The following is a 9,160-nucleotide window of genomic DNA, read 5'->3' on the forward strand; positions in this document are numbered from 1 at the left end:
TCCGTCTTTAGTTGTATTTTTGAAATGATGTCGAGCAGCAAACTCCGTGTTACCTATGCCGCCATCTGGTTTCTCGAGCAAATTTATGTATTTCTTACTGAAATATGGAAGCTAGTAATGTATTTTGAAAAATAAGATAGTCAGATAATGCAACTATTTTTTTCATTTGTCTTTCAACTTTATGGCATATTTTTAATAAAAACATTTTAAATCTAAATATTACAAATATGTTTTTTATATTTCTAATTTTTATATTATAGCTACAAGAGTCCTACCCATCCTAAGATCATAAAAAATGTTTACTAATTAGGCAGTCACAGGCATTTAAACATGTTTTATTTAACTGTCCTCCATCTTTATTGAAAACTATAGCAATAACAATAAAATAGAACTTTTAAACATGTACAATGTTTTACCAAGGAATGAATGTTGTTGACACATTTTTACCCCAAAATCCCTAATTCATGAAGAAAATTTAAACAATATTGGTATTTAAAATATAATCTATTAAAAATATATTTCAGGGCTCTAGGCCCTGGCCAAGTAGCTCAGTTGCTTAGAATATCAACCCAATAAATCAAGGTTGTGGGTTCCATCCCCAGTCAGGGCACATACAAGAATCAACCAATTTATGCATAAATAAGTGGAACAACAAATCAATGTTTCTCTCTCTCCCTAAATCAATGAATAAAATTTTAAAAACATATACATATATTTCACAGCTCTAAATAACATTTAATATGGTAATATATCATCACTTACAAAAAACACACAAAGCACCCATGTTTCCCAAATGTATTTCTTGATGGAACACTTTTTATAAAGGAAAAGCAATTAGAAATGGTGTTTCAAAAAAAATAATAGCTATAACATATTATTTATGATATAAATGCTATATATTACAAACACATTTGCTATATATGTATTCGTATGTATATATAGATAAACTTACAAACACATATATAGCTATATCTAGATATAGCTATATACATCTAGATAGAGTTTATACATTTATATCTGCATATACATAAACTTGATTTTTCTCTAGTCTGGGAAGCTCTGATTTTCCACCTTGCCTATCTCTGGGAAAGGAAACGTTCAGATAACTAGAAAGACAATGCTTATTTTTGAATTTCAAACATGCTTTAATATTTATCTCAAAGGCATTAGTCTGAAAGAAACAAAAATTGAGTTTCAAAAGCTTAGATTTGAAATTTAAGCCCTCATATCTGTGGGGTCTTAGAAGTGAGCTGCAGAGTAATTTAAAAGTTTATGCCAGTTTCCTGGACCTAAATATACACTTCCCCAAAGAAGTGATTCTGAGCATCTTTTCACATGTCTATTGGCCATCTGTATCACAGAAATACAAATTATAACCACTATATCACTTTACACATATAAGAATGGCTATCAGCAATAAATCTATAAACAAGTGTTAGTAAGGATGTGGAAAAAAGGGAACCCTCATGCACTATTGGTAGGAATGAAAATTGGTGTAGCCACCATGGAAAACAGTATGGAAGTTCCTCAAAAAATTAAAAATTATATTGCCTTATGACCTAGCAATTTCACTTTTGGGTATATATCTGAAAAAAATCTAAAACACTAAGTTGAAAAGATATATGCACCCCTATGTTCATTGCAGCATTATTCATAATAGCCAAGTTATGGAAGTAACACAGGTGCCCATCAATAGACAAATGGATAAAAAAGTTGTAGTACATATATAAAATGGAATATTACTCAGCCATAAAAAATGATGAAATCTTACCATTTGCAATGACATGAATGGACCTAGAGGGTATTATGCTAAATGGAATAAGTCAGACAGGGAAATACATATACCATATAATTTAACTTACATGTGATCTCTAGAGAACAAAATAAATAAACAACCAAAACAGAAACAGAGCCAGGGATGCAGAGAACAAACTGATGGTTGCCAGAGGGCAGGAGGTTTGGAGAAATGGGTAAGAAAGGTGAAGGAATTAAGAAGTATAAATTAGTAGTTACAAAATAAACACGGGGATGTAAAGTATAGCATAGGGAATGTAGTCAATAATCCTATATAATAAAAGCCTAATATGCTGTGTCCAAATGTCTGTTCGACCGTTCAACCAGTCGCTATGACACGCACTGACCACCAGGGGGCAGATGCTCCGACCGGTAGGTTAGCTTGCTGCTGGGGTCTGGCCAATTGGGACTGGGCAAGATGGGCCAGACATGCCCTGGAGCCCTCCCACAGTCCTTCCCTGGCCGGCTGGCCCAGATCAGCCCCAATTGAGACTGGGTGAGACAGCCCCAGTTGGCCCCAATGGGGACTAGGCGAGTTGGGCTGGACATGCCCTAGACAAATCCATGCACTAGGCTGGTTTCGACCCAATCCCTGCAGGCCAGGCCGAGGGACCCCACCAGTACACGAATCCGTGCACCAGGTCTCTAGTCTATATATATAAAATCCTAATTTGCAAATAGACTGAATGGCAGAACAATCGAACGACTGAACAACTGGACAACTGGTCGCTATGATGAGCACTGACCACCAGGGGGTGTGTGGGGAACATGTCAGGCATCGGCAGCAGGTGGCAGAGCATGGAACATGATGGGCGTCGGCTATGGCGGGATGGTGGAGTAGGTGAGTGGGGGTGCCAGACCAAGGTGGGGTGCCGGTCACTGTCACTGGGGCAAGCCTCTGGTAGTTACTGAAATTCTTTGCTCCTGCGCACATGGTCCTTCCAGATGCTGGTGCTGGAGCTGATGTTCACACCTGATGCTGGAGCCCAGTGCAAGCCCTGATCTCTCGGCGCTATCAGCAGGTGCGAGCAGTGTCAGCTGGCCCTGATCGCCCCTCAGGGCTTCTCCACCTCCCTCTGCTCCTGAGAGGCTATCGGGGGAGCAGCAGCTGCCACTCACACCTGCTGACAGAGCTGGTCCCGCTTGCAACCGCTGCTGACGCCGGTCCCAATTGAGCAGGGCTGGCGCCATCAGTGCATGGGAGCGGCGGTGGCAGGAGCCAGGCTGCTGGCAGACAGGGGACCCGGTGTCACAGCAGGAGGGGCCAGGCAGGGGGGTGGAGGATGGGCGGAGACCTGCCCCTGTCCCCACCGCAGCCTCGTGGCCCACAGTTTCTTTCAAGGTGCACTAATTCGTGCACGGGGCCCCCAGTATTGTAATAACTATGTATGGTGCCAAGTGACCACTTGGTTTATTGGGGGCATCATGTTGTAAATTATATAATTGTCTAACTACTATGCTGTACATCTGAAATTAATATACAAAATTGAATGTCAACTGTAATTGAAAATTCTATGCCACCTTCAAGTGATCAAGCCCTGCCTCTCCCCAGTGCCAGCGCCTGGGAGTACAGGCTCTTTTGTTATGTGAATGGACACTACTTACAACCACATGGCCAAAGAACTATGTTGTTTGTCCTCCTCACCTCTGTCCTCCAGTGAATTTTCTTTCATATTAGCCTATTTCCCCTAAAAGGAGAGTGGAAGTGATGCCTTTTGAATGTTTACTCACCTTATCTGAACTACCCCATCCAGACAACCTTCTCTTTTCAACAGTGCAGAAGGTTGATAAAACTACTCTGTCTACCAAAAAGGACAGAGAGATGTGAAAGGTACAGAGCCCAACGTGTGTTTCTGTGCCCATGAAGTGATGGCACAATTCATCCAATACTTTCAATTGAGCAAATTAATTGTGTTTGATCCAACCTTAGTCTTCTAACACCCACTGTTCTATATTCAGAATAGTGATGGATAAAAACATCATTGGAGGACAGATAAGATTCTAGTTTGCTAATTAAAAGTATCTCAGTATTTTCTTATTTAAGAATGTATATTTTAGGTATTTAATTAATCAGTTCAAAGTTCTACTCTCTATCAGTGCTGTTTCTCTCCCACCCTAAGATCCCCCCGCCTTTGTTCAACTAAGATATCTATTTATCCAGAAAGCCTTCAGCCCTCCCTGAGTAAGATTCCCTTTTCCCCTGTACCACTAGCCCCACCAGTTTCTTTGTCATGTGCTCTTCTCATTCTGCCATCTTCTAGCTCACTGAATGCCCTCTATGCATATGTATCAATACATGATTCTCATTTTCTCTGACCCAATAGAACAATTTCTCAAAGCTGAGGAGAATGAGCTGTGATCATGCTTGTATGTTATTTTTCTGACCTCTGCTCTTGTTAATAGTCTCACCCATTTCCAAGCTCTCCTCAAAAACCATAATTAACCACTGTCCTTATTCCAAATATTTCTGTCCATGACTCTTTAGAAAAAGATAAAATAACAAGGTCCTAGCATGATAAGAGTGTTGACAGAACTGAAGGTCTTCAAAATAGCAGGGCTGCAATCTGTTAACTTTCCCATTTTCCATCTGAAAATGAACTCTATTTCCCTATTTTCAACCTGAGTAGTCTCTTTCTGTCAACCCACTGGAAAGACCAAGGCATCCTTTCAGAAAAGCTGTTAAAACATAGTTGAAGTTGTCCTGGTCCCTAGTAAATGTATCAAGTTGAAACAGCAAGGATGGACTGGCTCCCGGCACAAAGGTAATATGGTTTAGGCATGTTGAAAGTAGTTAATTCATTATCACTCTTTGTATTTTTACCTTTTTTATAAGGGTCAGGGACAAATATAGCTTAGAGACAATTTTATTAATGGCAGACAGCATATAAAAGCCATCCTCTGAGGCTAAGGTCCAATAGTATCTTATCATTAAAGCCTTTCTAATAGTCCTTCTGATTCCCTTCACCTTGAAACAGATGATTCACTGTTGAACATAATAGCAACCACTGTTGAATGCCTACTATGTGCTATGTACTCCACTAAGTACCGTTTCTCATATAAACCTTCTCATACCTCTAGGACTTTATATCTTCATTTTGCAGATGATCAATAGTATTTTTGAGAGTTTAAGTGGCATGACAAATTCATACCACTTGTGGTGGCAGAACAAGGATCAACATTTTTCACTCTCATTTCAAAGCCCAGGCTATTTCTTTAAGACAACCTTTCTTCTAAACATGTAGAAATCAACTCAATATATTATACTTATTAGTTTAAATGTTAGTTCCTCATTAAACTTTAAGTTTCCTAGAGTAGCTATCTCATTAAATAAAAGTTTTTGAACTCTCAATACTATGCCTACGATACATATTTATTTCTTTTCTTTTTTTAAATATATTTCTTTATTGATTTCAGAGAGGAAGGGAGAAGGAGAGAGATAGAAACATCAATGATGAGAGAGAATCATTGATTGGCTGCCTCCTGCACACCCCACACTGGGGATGGAGCCTGCAACCCAGGCATGTGCCCTTGGCCGGAATCGAACCTAGGACCCTTTAGTCCGCAGGCCAATGCTCTATCCACTGAGCCAAGCCGGCTGGGGCCATATTTATTTCTTGAAAAACTTTGTCAAATGAAATTAGTGACATAAAACCAAAATACTACATAAAATAAAAGCTCACAGTTCTAGCCCTGCCTGGGTGGCTCAGCTGTTTGGAGTGTTGTCCTGTACACCAAAAGGTTGTGGGTTCCATCTTGGTCAGGGTTGTACAGGAGGCAACTGATCCATGTTTCTCTCTCTCCCAAATCAGTAAAAGTATATCCCTGAGTAAGGATTTAAAAATAAAGAAAAAAGAAAAGCACACAGTTATTTACACATGATCTCACTCACATTTGGAACCTAATGAACACAATAAACTAATAATAAAATAGATCCAGAGACATAGAAGCATGATGGATCTCAGAGGAAAGACAGGGTGGGAAGAGTTTAACCAAAGAACTTATATGTATATTAGAGGCCTGGTGCACAAAATTCATGCACGGGGGGAGGGAGGAAGTCCCTCAGCCTGGTCTGAACCCTCTCGCAATCTGGGACCCCTCAGCGGATGTCCTACTACCAGTTGGACATCCCTCTCACAATCCGGGACCCTGGCTCCTAACCGTTTGCCTGCCTGCCTGATCACCCCTAACTACTCGCCTATCTGCCTGATCGCTTCTAACTGCTTGCCTGCCTGCCTGATTGCCCCTAACCACTCTGCATACCTGCCTGATTGCCCCTAACCAACTCTGCCTCAGTCCCTGCCGCTGTGGCTTCATCTGGAAGGATGTCCAGAATGACATCTGGAAGGTCATTTGGCTGTGCAGTCTAATTAACATATTATGCTTTTATTATTATAGATATGTGTAACCCATGAACATAGACAAGAGTATGGTGAAGGCTTGGGGGGAGGGGTTGTGAGGTGGAAGGTGTCAATGGGGGCATCTGTAATACTTTCAACAATAAAGATTTTTTTTTAAAAAAGCAGTTATTTAAACATTTTTGTGCCCTAGTTCCCATTTTACATGTATTTTAATGACCCCTTTGTTCTTTTTCAATATGTTTTCCTTATGTCTGCTATTCAAGTAGGGAATTCTGTGATGAGATAGCATATGTAAGTTAATTAAAATGGTGTTGACATTTTTACTATATTTACTTAATTACAGAATTCAGCAAATATTTAATCTTAGTGACATTTCCACCTCACTTCTATGACTCTCTTCCTATAAATTATTTTAATTTTACAAGTGTTATCTTCTGTGCTAGTTAACTTAATTTTACAAATCCTGATTTTTATTTTTTTTTAGTAGCATCTTGTTTATTCAGGATACAAAACAAAACAAAATAAAACACACTCAGGAGAGGTATGGGTAGGGGGAGGTGTCTGTCCACCCAGCCCTAGGCCCAAGTCTATGTGGTTTTGGCAGCAATAAAGGGTGTGGAGTAATGGCCCCCTAATTAAAAATGGTGTTTGTGTGTGTATGGGAAGGAGAGAAGTGCAAAAGTAGCGGGGAGTGGTGAGGTAGAAGGGAACAACCAGGTCAGTGCTGGGAACGCCTCCAGTGGGAGGCCATTTCATTACATTTCTTGTTGAGCATACCACTTCTTTGCCCATCAGCAGGACTAATGTCTTGTCTTGACAGACACGTGACAGTGATGTTGAAGGAGGGGGCTCCATCATTGCTCTTGGTTCGAAGATCCATAGTAAACTCCTCATCCAGCAGCACTGAGTCCCGGATAACAGACATTTCTGGCCTCCAAGTGTCAGCCCATTCACGAAAAATCCTTGACAGGTCTTTGCCAACCAGGACACCAACCACCACTAGCATGCTGTTCAGGAAGGATTTCCCAGGGAAAGTGGCCCAGACTGAGGATGAGTTTTTATAGCCCACAAGTTCCATGCCCTGAGAGGTTCCAGGGCCATGAGGATGTAGGCTTACTAATTACTTTGTGGATGTAGGCGGTTCACCAGGCCTGGGCTCTGCTGCTGGGGCTGAGGGTGGAGGGGAGGAGGTGGGGATGGAGGCCGGGGGCCTGTGCTGCCTGTCCTCTAGACCTCAGCTCTGTAGCTGTGATTCCTGATTTTTAACAGTGAAAGTAAATTTAATATTCCTAGAAGTTGAGAGAAAACCTTTGTATGAGAAAGTAAGAATTGTTACTGATATTTACATTTTTAATATAGCATACATATCAGTTGATTATATGTTAGCATATGAAACTTGGTAATTTCAGATGTCTAAACTTTACTTGCCTTAGGCTTTCTTCAAGCATGAAACATTTCAATTCAAAAGAATATATTTTTGGAAATGATTCATCATCATCCTAAGAAATAAAGAAGATGCTTCTTATATTTAAAGGAGAAAATTCCAAACTCCTCTTGCCTTGAATAACGTTTGTAAAAAGAAATGATTTTTAGTGCCTTTGGCAAATAGTCACAGTCAAACAGCCTTATTTTCCTTTATTTTTTTTAATGCAAATGTTAGAATTTTTAACTTTCTGGAATTCTGTCCATCATTATAATGAGTGTGTCACATGCATCGCTTCTAGACTACAAAAAGCTCAAATCACATCCTATGTCTATTCACTGATAGGACCTGATCTCTAATCTCTATAGAAAATGGTAAATTTCAGAACCAAAATGAAACAACAATACTAGAAGAAGGCAAAGACCCAATATGAATTACATTTACAATGGATGTTCATTGATCCAGAACACTAAAAGTGGAAGAACTGTGACATATCTTCATTTTTGCCAAACAAATCACATCCAGTTCAGGATGCCCATTTGTAGAGGTCAGCAAAAAAGCTCAATGACATGCATGCCTGTATACACCTTGGGTTCTACCTCAATCTGTATCTACTATTATCCAAAAAAATTAGAGGGAGAGTATAGGTTGGAGGGAGGAGGTGTCTCTGGTAAACCATTGCATTGGACAGTCTGTAGCTGCCATGTAAATATGTATATCTTACAGCTATGTTCCTTACAGCTGCGGTAAAGACACTTGAAAGCCAGCATGTTAAGGAAACACTAGAGACTACTAAATAAGCAATTATCAGAATTTGGAGAAAAAAATGTCAGAGTAAAATTATGAAAATGTGGTGTAATTAATAGTTTTTTTAAGAATGCCTATTGATTTTATTCCTGAGAGGGGCTCCTGGAATAACTATGAATTATAGCCAGTTAGTCTCATTTGCATACTTATTTCCACTTAGTCGAATGCATTGAAGGTAGGATTAGAGGAAATTTATGGAATTGTATATATTTTGAAAAAGATAGCAAAACTTCTATAAATGAAGATCATTTTGATTAATAATTGAATTTTTTTGTTTATTTACTTTTTCTTTCTTAGAAATAGAAAAATTAGACTTACAACAGTCAAATGTTTTGGAAAAGGTAAACACATTGAAAAATTAAAGGATTATGAAAAATATGGAAAGAATAGATTATGGATACATTTGAATTACAGTCAATGAACATAGATTAAAAGTAGATTAATGTAAAGCTGTGAATGGAAGGGCTTCTAAAAATGCTTATGAGAGCTTAATTATTTACTATTTTAATATGATTTCTAAAGTAATTAGTAAGCCTGCTAAATTTGTAGATATTATTATATATCTGGAGAATGAAATGGTACATGAGTAGCAAAATCTAAAGATGATCAGGATAAATTATATAAATGGAAGAAGGAAAGCATATGAACTTTACAGAATTAGCATATAGATGTCTATATTAAATATTAAAAATGTCTTCAATTTAAATTTGATTCTCTAGTATTCAGTCATATTCTAGGCTGAAGCAATTACTATGGGCTTTGCCTTGTATATATCATC

At 38.9% G+C, this 9,160-nt stretch overlaps 1 pseudogene; it reads right to left on the reverse strand.

Moving 5' to 3' along the window:
* The window catches only part of LOC102424945, a 16,181-nt pseudogene extending 9,023 nt beyond the window's left edge, over positions 1–7,158 (reverse strand).
* Positions 7,159–9,160: the final 2,002 nt, after the last annotated feature.

The sequence above is a fragment of the Myotis lucifugus genome, unplaced genomic scaffold (genome assembly GCF_000147115.1).
Source record: "Myotis lucifugus unplaced genomic scaffold, Myoluc2.0 scaffold_174, whole genome shotgun sequence".
In the NCBI taxonomy this organism is placed as follows: Eukaryota; Metazoa; Chordata; class Mammalia; order Chiroptera; family Vespertilionidae; genus Myotis; species Myotis lucifugus.